General features: G+C 37.8%; 1 protein-coding gene across 1 annotated transcript in view; it reads left to right on the top strand.

Annotated features, from left to right (window-relative positions):
- gmds (GDP-mannose 4,6-dehydratase) overlaps nucleotides 1-14,308 on the top strand; it is a 114,384-nt gene that overhangs the window by 51,949 nt on the left and 48,127 nt on the right. The window lies entirely within an intron of this gene.

Raw genomic sequence — 14,308 nt, 5'->3', positions numbered from 1 at the left:
TTTTTAGTGTACAGGTAGTGCTTACGTATCATCAACAGTCTCTCAATCCCATACGTGACAACCTCATTCAATCGCTCCCTGTATTAATGGTTGCAATTCCCCTTATTAAACGATCATAAACCTTACAAACGCAATGCGGCATCTATTTACTCACAGCAAGACATGCTATGTGGAAGGCACAATATTAGCAATCTATCCCTCCCGTTTCTCCACAGCATGTTTACACATTTGTTGCAGCGCTCATAATAAACTTGCATTTTACTTCGTTAATATCATATTTATCTTTTTACAGTATTTCTTTATGTTGTTGATTACTATTCAACTGTGCTTTAATGATCAGGAAGATGAGTTTTATAACTGTCCATTTGGATGCTTTTAGGAATACGGAAGCGGACATATTATTATTTTTCAAATGTTTTTGGGAATATATGTGTTTTGCACAAGCAATTTGAGCTATGAGCCTGAACCTGGAACAAATTAAGCGCCTAAAAAGAGGTATAACTATCCTTACATTGCCAGTTTTGCCCCTACATGCCCAAAACTTCCCTGTTTAGAAATGTAACTTAAAAAGAGCTGTTCGTGTTACTGATATGTGAGCATGACAATATCACTTTTAGACCTTTACATATCTTGAATAATTAAAAAAAATATAAAACACTAGCAAGAAATAACTCATAGTTATCAAAGTTGAATTGCCAAGAAGCTGGAAAAAGCTTGAGAGACCAAAGCTTAGGGAGAAAGCTTCAAGCGCCTGGATCAGAAGACTCAGATAATTGACCATTATACATAAAAATTTAATTATATTAATATTACATTAATAACACATTTTAAAAGTATGTTTTAAAGTATTATTGTGTTTTAAAGCAAAAAATGATGAGATCACTACTTGATCAAATAGAATAGAATATTCCATTTCAATCCATTTTAGTCTTTATTGTCATTGATAACAAGGAAGTGGACATTGTTTGCAACACATATCTGTCAACCTTAGCCAGTTTCTCCTCTTATGAATGATTGCAATTGCCCTTATTAAGCGATAATAATCTTCAGAAATGCAGCACCTATCTACTCAAAGCAAGACAGATTACGTATAATAAAGACTACGGTAATAATTTGTGTAAACGATACACGCCCAAAATAAATGCTTAAATTAAGGATAACATTTGTTAGTATACAGCGACAATATTATCCATCTATCCATCCATGCTACCAGTGACTGAGACGATCCAGATTATAGCTGAAAGGGGTGAGACAAGATCGGTCAATCAAAAAATGATTGCAAAAAAAATTCCTTGCAAGTATATAAATACTTAGTTTGAAATTATCAAAAAACATAAGATACGGGAACACTTAAACATTGTCATTGATATCAACGTGGTAAAACATTGAATGCAACAAAATTAAGTATGTCACTTAAGGGTAAAGATGTAATAAAGACTTTAAAGGGAAAAACGAGATAAGAGAATGTCAGGCTAAATAGGAAGACATGTTTACAAGTAGTGCTTGGACACAGTCTTCGGTTGTAAGTGTAATTTTTGTTCGTGATGGTAATAATCATGAAAATAATAATAGTATAATAAAAAATGGTGCATTTCAATTCTACACACTGTCCCTTTAGGTAGTAAAATGGCATATGCTTGATTGGATTTTTTTTTCCCAGTCTCATAGCATAATTCGAAGTTGTTTCCAGCAGACGTAGAGTTGGATGGACTTTTTGGAATCTGTATTTTTGCATCTTAAGTTTTCATTTTTCTTTAAATAACTTTTCTGCAGCTTGAGTATATAGCATTGGACGCTGACATTACTAAAAATAACGGACAACGGGCAATTGACACACTATACAACATTCCTTCCGCCCCAAAGCTACCAGCTAAACCGCTTGCGGTCAACTCGTTCTTCATAATTTCTTGTCTGCCTGGGTGGTGTCAGTGTCCTGGCCTGGCCTCTGCTTTTGTCAAGTCTGGATTACCAATTACCAAGTTTCATTTTATGAGGAGCTTCTGTTTCACAAAGACAATCTTCCTTAGTCGGCCAACCTTTTTTAAAGTAAATTTACTTCTTGTTGAATCACTTTTAGTTTTTTTTTTTTTTACTAGGCTAATTATTTGATCTGGATGTTATTCGGTTTCAGATGTCCCTCCTGCAAACAGTTCCATGATGTTCTGCCAAGGGTGCATTTTGTGTACTTGTTTCCTTAATAAACATGTTTTGATTGGCATACAATTTCACTGAGTGAGGACTGCAGGATAACAGGAGCAAAAGGGAATGAAAGACTGCTTCCTGTATAGACAGGAAGTGGAGGCATTTATGAGGGTAGTACATTGATTTTTGGAGCATGCTAAGTTTGGTGGTGCAAAGCAATGAGATGCTTCCTGCCGAGAAGAATGTAAAGCCGTTTATCTGGCTTGCAACAATCGTGGCCTCCTCGTGGAAAAGGTTGCCAAATTAATCTTTTACTCTTGCACTTTAAGACATTTTCTCATCAATCTAGACCCTGTGCGGTTGCGGGCATTCAATCTGGTTGGCCTGTATGTTTCTAAACTAAGATTACTGTATGTGCTCACTTTGGTGCACAAAGAGAACCAATATAGTGAGTGCACAATCTTGCCTGAGTCAAAGTTCTTGACCAGGACTAATTATTTTCTCAAAATAATCAAAGAGCCAAGAAAAATGTCGCCGCCTTAAGAAAGCAGAGGCTTATTTGGGCGAGGGTTACAAATATACCAACAACCATATTTGGAATGTAAAAGAGACTTAAAACTAGAGAAAAAAAAACTAATTGTTCTTCAATCAAGAGATTAATATTGTTCTGCGTGAGCTCGTGCTGCATCATTTTGGAAAAAAAAACCTAATTGCGATTTTTCAGAACAAGGTTGTAATTTCGGTGCGATTTTCGATTTTACAAGTGCATTTTCCGTGCTTGCTTTGTTTTAGGTGAGAAATAAAACATAGTAACATTCATACTTATTTTGAGTTGATGTCCTTCCAGACTGAGAGTATCGTACAGTAACAATAACTAAAAAGAAAGCAATTTAGGGAGCGGCTGGCTAGCTACTTGCTCGCATCAGGAAACCGCGACTTCTGCAAGGTCTTTGCGATGATTGAAATACAAGAGTCACAAATGTAGCATTTTTCCACGAGTGGTAGCTCCAAGTCATCTGTTTCATGGGTTCTGGATCTGGCGTTGGTGACTAGCCGCGTCCGGCAGTAGCGGTTTAAGAGTTTTTAGCTTAGCTGTTAGCTTTGAAACTGTGTTTTGCGGTTGCCCTGTCGCACTACGTCACATCGCGATATCGATTCGATTTTGGTTAATCGCGCAGCCCTAGCATGGGATGATGAGTATTAAGCACTTTTGGGCTCATCCATTACTCCGCACTGACACTTTAGTGTCAGGGGTCAGATTTTGCAGACTCGATAAGGGAGCGCTTGTTGGCTGTCCCCTTCTCTAGCCCCTGGCAGGCGGAGTCTCCCGTCTCTCTTGCACATCTGGCTGCCCCCACAACGCTCATTTTGAGAAACAACAAGAATGTTTTTATTTCCCAGGAGAAAAGAAGAACTCCATAGTCAAACCGCTGACTTAAAACATGCAGCAAACAAAGACTGCTGCTGGTCTGTGATGATGTTGATGTGGATTAGGAGAGGGGCTTGCTCTAAGGTCATTTTCCCCCTTGTCCTTTTTTCACAAGTCCTCAAACCCACCTTTAGTCACATGAATATTCTTCACTATGATGGTCCTGTTGGAATTTAAAAAATAAATACTTATCTTTCAAGGACAACAGAAGACAATGTCTTACTACCTAATGAAAAAAGGACCCTCTTCTTTACAGTTACAACTTTGAGTTTTTCAGTAATCTTTTTTTTTTTTCCGTTAAATCCAACAGCTTCAACATTTCTAGGAGATTTGATGATGTCAAAATGGTGTCCGAATCCAAAAATTCACAATCTGTTCAATTGAACATGATATGCGAGACTGCTCTTCATGTGATATCAAGTTGTGGCTGCCCAAAATTCTTTGTTGAGCAGCGATTGTTCTTGGATTCCCATTAAACTTATCCACATTTGTTTTGATTGCAGTTTTCAGAATAGTAACTCCAAATGTTCCTGTCTGAATCATGTGTATGCGCCATCTGAATGTTTTGCAAATACTTTAACTTTTGCATCAATTTTGGAGTCACTACTATTAGTGCTCAGTTTTGTGAATACGCTAAGAGAGTTTTCAAGCGTGATCTTTTTCCCTTGGTGGATTCTACTTTTCACTTTTAAAACTAATGAACTCTTTGACTTTACCTTATCTCTACCTCTGTTGGCCTAGGTTTATTTTCTGAGAAAGCTATATGATTTTCACTTCAGAGATGGCCAAAGCATTGTTTCGTGTATTTCAATCATAAAAGGTACTTGACTGCGCCTAGCTGTAAGTGCTACACAGAGTTTGTTTTATTTAAGCACAACACCAAAAAAAGTCATTTAGCCTAAATAAATGCAATTGTTTTAGAGCAGATTTACTTTTAGCTAATAGCTTAAAAGAACATGAAAATGAGAAAATATTTGTTGTGTTAGCGTTGATTAAGACCTTCCACAAAAGGCTGGCAACTTTCATTTAATTATAGGTTTTTGGACTTACAGTTCAGAACAGATCTCTTCTTGCTTTAAGCCACCAGAGGAAACTGAACAGGAAAGCTCTCAGAAACCAGAACTGAAAGAGGCTCTAGGCAAAATCCTGGAACAGCCAAGAATTGAACGGTCGGGGTAAGTCAGACACAGGGTTGATGCACTTGCTCTAAGTAAAGATTATATTGAATAAATATTGTCTTCTCAAATACTTTTTCTTGAGCACCCATTTTGATGCCCGCAACTTAAAATGAAGATCGCCTTGAGTCCCAATTGTATTCAATCCATGCAATGACAATGGATCTAGATTTCCCTGTAAAAGGTGGCTTACAGATAGTGAGAAAAAGAAAAACAAATACATTGCTAATTCTGTACTTTCAGAGAAAAGCTCAGTTTTTGTTCTTTGTCGAAAACCGCAAAAGCTACTGCAATTGCCGAAAGACTGTCCACTGCACTATTTTTTAACGTGCTAAGACAGCTGTTGTGGATTACAGCAACATACAGTAGCCATGGCTCCGCCCCCTGCCTGAAGCCCTCTCGGTGACTGTTATTGGAAATGTTCGGCTGCAACGGGAGGAAGTCCGAGCCAGATTTATAAGACACAGGTGCACAGTTTGGAAGGCGTACTTATTTGTGGACACACTTACACAAAAGCGCACACGCTTCCACACACCAGGCACGCGAGCAGACCAACCCACAAAGACGGGATCTAATGTCAGCTACTTAATGTCTACACCACTCACAAGTCACAACACACTTGATGTACTGTCTCATATGTGTCGTAACCGCTTTGCTTTGGATCCAAAGCAAGCTGAAAGTATCACCCAACTCATCTGGCGTCTTCTGCATGGATAAGCTCATCTGATTCTCATTTTTAGCTTTGCAGATTGAGCATGACAAAGACGTGCCTTTTGTCTCGCATTGGCTTTGACTATTTTCTTTCCTTACCCTCGATGCCTGTACCGTTCGTTTTGTTACGGGAATTTCCTCCTGTACACGATCCGCCGATTCCAATAACGGAGAGTCCGGAGGTATGTCCTGGGCGGGCCGTGCTTGCTGGCTCCTTAGGGATGCGGCGATACATGAACACCGGGTTATGATTTCCCTCTGGAAAATCCACTTTCAAAGTCAAAACAGCAAAAGTGCCTACACAGCAATCATACTTCCACAGATTCAAGCCACATAGATCGAAGAGTTTCACAGTAATGGTAGTAACCCTTTAAAATCATTCCATCCAAGCTGTAGGTTGGATGCAAAGCTGCAATGGCATGCATCCATGCCCTCACACTTATTTTTGACTGATCGTGATTCCTCAAAAAGCAATGAAGTGATCACTGTTGAACACACACTCACATACACAGAGAAATACTTAGTTGGACATGTGTCAGGACATTCTTTTCGATGCCCATCGCACTATATTATAAACAAGAAGGTAAACCACATACTAACACTGTCAGTTTGTGCATGTTTTTAGGTGGGTACCTATTTTACTTAGTAGTTATGTTATTGAAAAAAAAGCAATTGAAAGTAACTTCAGTTTACTGGTACATGATGTTCAGGTTCAGGATTTTTTTTGCATTTTTCATAAATGTATTCCGCTTGCTTACGATAAGAATCTTGTTCTGTTTTTACTATTGTACACCTGTAAAGTAGATTGCCTTTGATGCCAGGGCATTCATTATTTCTCATGGGTGGTGTCAGTGTAAAGTATTTTACTTGCACTGTTTACTTGATTGTCACTATTGGCCAACCTTGTTGCTTTGTTATTCACAGCATATAGGGCAGATCTGCTTCATGTGACCCACTAAAAAGAAAGGTCCCAGGGGAGAACCTTTTGAAACTAATTGGAATTTTTCATCTTCAGGGTTTTTGGGCTGTCCTCTCCTGTTCTGCTTGCAAGTTTAAAACTTGTGTATGTATTCTCGTGGCTTACTGCTCAATGATTCCTTAAAGGGATTCCCTTATTCTTAAACATTCAAAATGTGAGAAAATGGTACATGTATTTTGCGTAATATCTTTAGGTATGTCATTGGTAATTCCAGTTAAATTACGAGATAATGCACTTTGAAGAGAGTCCGTCTCGTGTTTGACTTCCTGAGCTGTGATGTCATGTGAAGCACACTAGCGCCCTAGCAAGCCAGTCACCCTATTGGTTTACATGTTAACTACTCACAAAGGTCTTGAGTGTTTTAAGCTAAGTTTTGGTAGTTTTTGTGGAGAACGCCTCGGCGTTGTGTCGCAGATGGGTGCAGCAATGGTACACCAACTGGCGAGCAGCCAAATTGGGGTCATCTGGCAAAAATAACACAGAGAGAGCTAACATGGGCTTAGGCCATAGAGGACAAACTGAGTCAGATTGGCGGGGGAAAAAACGGGAGGCTGGCTGACCGAAAACATGCAGTAACCAGCCGGGATAACTGCGAGCTACGGCAGCAACAAACATGAACCCAGCCGGGAGAAAAAGAAACACTGAGGCAGGCTGCATGATTGTGGGGCGAAATAGTACACATTCTGCGCCCAATTGACAAAAAATGGGTCTTTTAAAATCCTTCTCTCTGCAGGCCGGTTTTTGAGGTAGGGGTTTGCTCCCCCACATTAAACAGATAGTACCTCCTGATCTAACTCGGATACAGCACATTCATTACCTGGTCACCGTTGTTGTCAGTGTGAAGCGTCCTTTTGCCCTTCAGAGATAAGTGTGACTATACCGATACCTTAATCACTAGGGAAAAAACTTGTTTTTGTTGATTACGAAGGGAAAAAAGCTTGATTCTGTTCCAAAATATAGAGTAGGCCCGTTTTGTTTACAATCATATTTCACAATGCACACTGCATCAAACTTATCAAACTTAGATCTTCGACTTCAGATCAAATTTGTTATCAAAAAAGAAACACAAATTGAAGCATCTTGCGCTGAACTGAACAGAACTGTTCTGATGTTATTCTGATCTGAAGATGTTGCTAAAAATAACTTTGTTCTCTTTTACACTACGTTACCAAAGTTAGACTTTCCTCAGCCTTAGTCGGGACCGCTCTGGTGGTCCTCAAGTGGTTATCTCAGGTACACACATCTTTTGTTGTTGGAATGTATGCCCCGCACCTTTTTTTGCACAGCTGCCATGTGTTAAGATAATTTTCACACATTGCTGCTGAATATTGTTTTTACCCAATAGTTATTAGATATTAATGATGTTTGAGCTTAAGTACGCAAAGGGAAATCCAACCTCGATACCACTCACTCATAAGGCCCTTGGGGGTTAAAGCAGGGATAGGGAACCTATGGCTTGCAAGACATATGGCCTTTCATGAGTACACATGGGTCGGAGATAAAATAAAACTTGTGCAGTTTTTTTTCTTATATTACTTAATGCAGAGCAGGTTGTTGCACATGCAAAACCAAGACAATACTGATTTAAACAGGACTCAGTCCAGTATATATAGGACACAATTATAAATTAATTTTACAGTCAATGTGTCACACCACAAGACCCCTTTTTTGCTTTAAATCGCTAAATAATCATTTATATTGAAGCTCATTAAACAATTTATGTTCATTATTGAGACCCTTTATGATAATAATGCACAGAACAAATTTCAACCAAAAACAAACATTCTACCCAGAAGCTGTTGCATAGCAATTTGATTGGGTGAGCGGTACGTATAGGTGGTCGGACACACACTTTCTCCTTAGCCCAGCACCGTCTGCAACAAAGATACATAGTTCGTGTCCACATTTGAAGTATTTTGTGACATTTTTACTAATGAACTTTGCTCATACCTTGTTTTGAAATAAGTATTAAGGACGAAAATGACTGTCAAACTGAGCTTCAACACTCTTAAGTAACTGCTGGAGGGAGACAAATTTTACGTGGTATATTGATATGGGACACAAGCTCTGGTATTATTATTAGTTTATGTATTTAATCAAATCATCTTATGTCACACAAAGAATTTCAATGCACTGAAGATTTTGCTTTTGTCCGGAGAGCGGGTTTGGCGGTTTTGTTAAATTTTGTCTAAAAATATGTGGTGTGGCTCTCTCTTCCCCCCCAAAAAATCCAAAGATATATTATTGCTAAATTCAGGCAGGTTTATGTGTGCCTACCAAATACAACTAAATACAGTTGTGGTAGGGCCATATCAAGCCGAATACGGGAATGCGTAATTTCTCCGTATCTATATTCTGATATTCTCCCTACAGTATATACTCACACAGTATTTTACAACTACATAATGAATTACTGAAATTGGGGAGTCGTATAAAAGTGTTACCAATAGCGAGTTATAAACAGTGTGTTGGGAGGGTGTGTGGCTTTTACATGAAGAACACAATCAATCGGGCAAATATGAGCACAGAATTAATGAAAAAAGGGTCCTGCATTTGGGTCTTTTAATTTGTAAAATTATTCTTGCAACACAATTCTTACCTGAACTAAAAAAAGAAACATCTTGGACATAACCCAGCGATGGCAAAATAAATATTTGAGTGGTTTGAAAACAAAAAGCAAAATGGATATGGTGCGTCTTGGCTGTGTTAGTTGGAAAGCTCTCAAGATTGCACAAGCAAAAATAAATGAAGGGCTCACTGCCTCCATGGGTTAGTGTTTTACTCCATTTACTTTTTTAGGTGGCAATTTTCTTTAGAGCTATTTCCATGTGTGTATATGGTAATTTTTAGTAGACTGTTACTTTCAGAGTAACACACTACTTTTTGGTGTCAGTAATCCGGTGGGAAACACATCTACTTTTTAAGTAAAGTAACTATAACTTTTTTTTCTCCCAGAAAACAACACTTGTTAAAAATGGATACTATATTGTAAATGTGCAGAAGTTGGCTGAGTTTAATAAAGACATTCCCAAATCCGAGAATATATTGATTGAAATAAGGTTTAAGTGCGGCATACTATTTAAAAGGAGACTAACGCTGTCTTAACTGTGATGAAGCCCATATTCTTCAAAGATCCAAGTGTACGTTTTTGTTATTTCTGCATGCTTGTACAGCTGAAGTGCTTTCAAATCTTGTTGGGATTTTTATTTTTACATGCTCAAGTCTGAGGTGAGCAGAAGACATGATACCAATTTTCTCTGATTCATGCACTTAAGTCACCAGGCAGTCATTTTGCACAATGTGCCTAAATTGTATAATACATTCCAAATCTACGAAAGCATGTCAAGGCATTCATAGGGTACATTTTTCTAAAATGAAACATTTTTTTAAAAGCCTGTCATGTTTACGTTGTTTGTATGGTATGGGCTGTAATTAAGAGAGTCAAACATAAAAATGTCTATTTCTCCCAGCGTTAAATGTTGAAGCATGCAGCAGCACTCTGGTATGTAAAGTTTATTCATTTTTTTACTTTCAAATACCACCAGTCTTTCTCTGGAAAATATTTTACCCCCCCAAGAGAAGATGACTCTTTGTGGCCACTTTCCGTGCACCTCCAGTTGGAAAACTTCAGTAGAAGTGGCAGGGGTGACACTTGGGGCTCCCTCACGGTTTTTAGCTTTCATTAGTTTGACCGGGGCAGACAGGTATGTGATAGGTAAGATTGATGGAGTATGACTCAATTATTAGGTATTCAAAGCGGTTATTTTGACTAATACAATTGTAAATAGTAGGACATAGTTATACCATATTTATGAGGATATATACAAAGATGCAAATACTTCCTAATTTGTTTGCCACTCAACTTGGAGGAATTGAGCAGGGATAATGAAAACTACGCTATAAACACCTATTTTTAAAATTATTGGAAACCTTTTTTCCCATGATGAACTAACTAAACTGCACTCATTGATCAAGTTTTATTTTTTTCAAATCAGTTAAATCATCTAATTTTTCTGCCTGGAAAAGGAGATAAAAATAAATACATCAATGAGTGACTATTTTGCAAAGGAATTGCACAGGACCGTTCAGAACGGATAATGCCAGAATGTGAGCTCAAAGTCATTATGTGCAATCCTCAAGATTTTACTTGTAGGTAAACATTGAGAAGCTGATAAAAGTTGCAATAATAACTTTTGAAATACTCAAATTGACTTGAGTTGAAGTACCTCAGATGCTCCTTTGCTAATTGTCAGGTTTTATGAAAAAAAAAAACACAGCTTTCCATCAAATTTCATTGGGATCAGTGTTTTTTTTGTCAACTTTTGATGCATTTGATTAGTAACAAGCTACTAAAATAGTACCATTTTTTTTCTTAAATTTCCCTCCTTTTTAAAAAACTAGCGATTTTACCTTATTTTTTCTAGTTAAATATGACTAAAATATACTTTATGAAGCACGTTTCCATAACTTTGGCAGAGCATATTTCTTTAAACAATTAAAATCGTCTACAGTTTGCTTATGTAGATTTTTTTGGATTGCTTTTGGGATGTTTTTCGAGAAACAGGATAAAATATCTAAAAATAACAAAACGTATCCTTACAATGAGCAGATATATCTGCCAATAGAGTAATAGTTTATATTTTGCTTTGAAAACATCCCTTTTGGCTTCCGTCTGCTGTGAGGCCGTGCCAGTAGAAAATTGCCTTTGCGTAGGTGCCACCATTCCTGTGTTATTGCTGACCCTATTACTCCAACCCACTGTGTGTCTGCAGATTTTCGCAATGACATCATGTTGCCAAAAATACTCGCATCTGTCTCATACTTTGTATCCAAACCGACTGCCACTGACAAATAATAATAATAATGATGATAATGCAACAATCCTTTTTTGTCAAAACTCAAAAAGACAGCAAAGGGCAGTGTGGGGGTTCTTTAGAAAAGAGAAGAACACAAAGGGGAACAAATCCGAGAGCTCTCTAAGAATAGTAGTCTTTTTGAGGGGGAAAAGGGGTTTGCCAAGGATTATTTCCATTGCAGCCTCTAAAGATGACTTGAAAAATCAAGCCTGAGAGTTTTCAATTCCATGTGATGAAGGTACAAATCAAACATCAATCACAGCTTGCCTTAATGTATAATGAAGAGTTCACTCACAATCATTTTTCAAATTTTGGCTTGGTTACGCCCACTTTTATTTGATTTTTTTCCTGGAATGCTTTGCAGTTCTTTATCCAACACATAATTGTATTAGCTGAGCCTACAAAAAAAACTATTTTTTCAATGATTCAGAAATGCTTCTCAACTCGACACGTGGCACGATCAGTTCTGATTTTGTCTGTCGCCACGTTCACCAAATAATTCCTATGTTTCAAAGATTCACCTTGTCAGATAGATGCAATTCTTTGTGATTTTCTTTCCCAGCTCCATGATATTTTTGCTATTTAGTTGTATGAAATCCACACACCAATTCTTCTACAATTAGTTGTTTTTGTGGTTGTTGTGCATATGGGGATGTCCTGTCAGGGAGTTGCTACAGAGCAAGTAATTTGTTTAGCATTTATTCTAAACCGTCTGTACTTTTTTATGCAACCCACTATTTCTCTGTGCCATGCACCCCTTTTTGTCGCATTTGTCTGGAATTCACCCAGTATGGCCCTCAACCAATGCAACACTGCTACATCTGAAATGCTACTAAACACATTTTAATTGCTTTCATTTGCAAATGAATTCAAGCTGGGGTGTACTACATGCTTGTATTCAGCACGCCATAAATCAGCGCCCCAATGTTCTACGTCAGAGAGCAAGTGCTCGTATCCAGGTTAGAGCTATTGTCTGGAGCAATTTGACTCTGCATACTTCTCACATTACAATCATCTTGACGGGGGCGTTGTCGGCTGTCCAAAAGTGCTTATTATCCGTATTGAACAGGAATAGTGATCATGACCTTAGTGATCTGAAGATGAAGTCTTTGTGGGGATTTTACTGTCCTGTTGTATGCTAGATGTTTTTATGCATCACTCTGTTTGGCTTTTCTTTTTTTTTTGCCTGAAAAATGCTTTACAAATACATTTGATTTGAGTTGATATGATTTGATTCGATTTTGTCGTTCCCTAATCATGATAGGCATCTGAACAATGGTATACAAACTCTTCTGAAGTACTCTGAGTTGTCTTGTTGTTTTAAATTTACAATTGATAATTTATTTTCATAAACAAAACAAAAAACAAAACAAAACAAAAATGAGGCAGTTAATCTTGCTGAACCTTGAGACTGTTGTGTGAGCAAAAATCTGAAAATGTCCATTTTGAGTGATGTTACATTGGCTTTGGTATATAAAATAGGATTTGGGACCACAGTTTTTAAACATTTGCAATGCTGTCATTGGCTGAGTGCACATAGTGACAGATATCGGCCTTATTTGAGTTAGCACGGTTCCTTTGTTTATAGGGGATTCTTCAACTCTACATTTTTCCGTGTTTTTTATATACAGCGCATATGGAACCAGTTACATGTCGGCTTTCTTGATAACAGCAGTCTTAGATATCTAAAGTATTTTATGCCAGTTTTTATTCAAACTCTTGTCATCGCATCAATTGTTCTCTTGTCATTGTCTCATATTGTTGATCATCTTTTAATGTTTCCCCATCAACAAATCCAACCGTAACATTTGATGTCGTAACTGTTTCGGACCTTTGGATGGCTATTAATTTTGACTGACGCGTGTGAGGGAGCCAGCCCATGAAGGAGAAAAGTAGACCAACAAAAAACGTTGGAAAATCGAAAGCTTTGGCTGATTTTGCATTCTCAAATGATTTGAAGAGAACCAACTGTGGGAATACTTCCAGTGCTGGTTTTCAAATTTTCAATGAAAACTGTTTGGATGACAACAGCCAACTGCATCGCTTACCTTTCAGATGGCCTCTTTGCAATAGTCAATTAAAACTGTTTTGTTTCTCCACCATGAAACTAGTAACAACAATCAGTCAGACACTGCTGTAAATATTTTCTCTGCCGATTGCACTTTTGTCCTGCTTTAACAGCCGTCCTGTTTACTAATGTATCCACATTTCTCAGTTAGTACAGGAAATTGTCAGATTTACAAATTTGCCAATATTTTGATTTGTTATGCCCTGTAAGCCTTTTTTCTGACTGATAACCATCTGATCAAGAGGGTTGAGTTGCTCTTTTCATTAGCAGAATTGTTGTTCATATAAACCCATTTGGGTAATCATTTTTGCGTATACTCGTTTCCTTGGGCTATTTTTTAATCCTTCATCGGTGCTATAAAAGAACTCTGTTTTATAGAACACAAACTAATAATATGCTATCTCAGGCTAACTCACTAAACAACTCTTCCATGAACTGGTTCATTATTCCCCAACACATTGAATTTATTCTCTTTCACGATGGTGAAAACTTTACAGTAGTATGTGTGCAGGTTTAGTGTAAGTTGATTTCAAAGGAAATTCCATACATGTTCAAAACTTTTGTACCATAGCAAAGTCTGTTTGAAACCAGAAATACAAGCATTCATTTCAGGAAGCCAGACAAAACCTGAAATTCACTGCTCTCCTTGCTTGCCCTCTGCGTTCTGTAAAATGCGGGCATGAGATAAGAAAGTCCGCTAAAAGATAACCAATGACAGTTACAGTTGTATAGATCATTTGATAGTCTGCTCTTTTCAATTTCACCACATAAAACATCTTCGAAGCAGCTGGGGAATAAAAACTGTTGCATTGGCAAAAGTACGATGCTGCAAAAAAAAGATTGATCCAGATCGTCTTAATTACGTGACGCTGGGCCAGCCAGAGGTAAAGTGGGCCTGCATGCAATAAGCTCGATTCGAACCCGTTAAGCTCAAAGAAACGCGAGAAC

Source organism: Urocampus carinirostris, chromosome 12 (genome assembly GCF_059441175.1).
Source record: "Urocampus carinirostris isolate Australia breed hairy pipefish chromosome 12, RoL_Ucar_1.0, whole genome shotgun sequence".
Lineage (NCBI taxonomy): Eukaryota > Metazoa > Chordata > Actinopteri > Syngnathiformes > Syngnathidae > Urocampus > Urocampus carinirostris.
Note: the sequence above shows the minus strand (reverse complement) of the source record. Positions and strands in the feature narration are given on the sequence as shown.